Below are 255 nucleotides of genomic sequence, written 5' to 3'. Positions count from 1 at the left end.
TGGTATTTTGTGAAGAGCCACATTCAATATGGCTTGCGAACCGAGGTTTGCCGACCACTGCCCTAGGGGATGGGCCCATAAATATGAGTTGAACAGGCTTTGCTCAAATACACCTCTGGTGCTACTACCAAGTATAAGAAATGAATAGGATTCTAGCCCCTCGAGATACAAGCAACACATTCTTGCTCATGTGATTGTTAATATATATGATAGCTATAAAAGGCATGCGAATTTTAAACAAGATTTACACGAAAC

This window comes from Pipistrellus kuhlii, unplaced genomic scaffold (assembly GCF_014108245.1).
Source record: "Pipistrellus kuhlii isolate mPipKuh1 unplaced genomic scaffold, mPipKuh1.p scaffold_m20_p_6, whole genome shotgun sequence".
NCBI classification, from domain to species: Eukaryota; Metazoa; Chordata; class Mammalia; order Chiroptera; family Vespertilionidae; genus Pipistrellus; species Pipistrellus kuhlii.
This window is presented reverse-complemented; position numbering follows the sequence as displayed.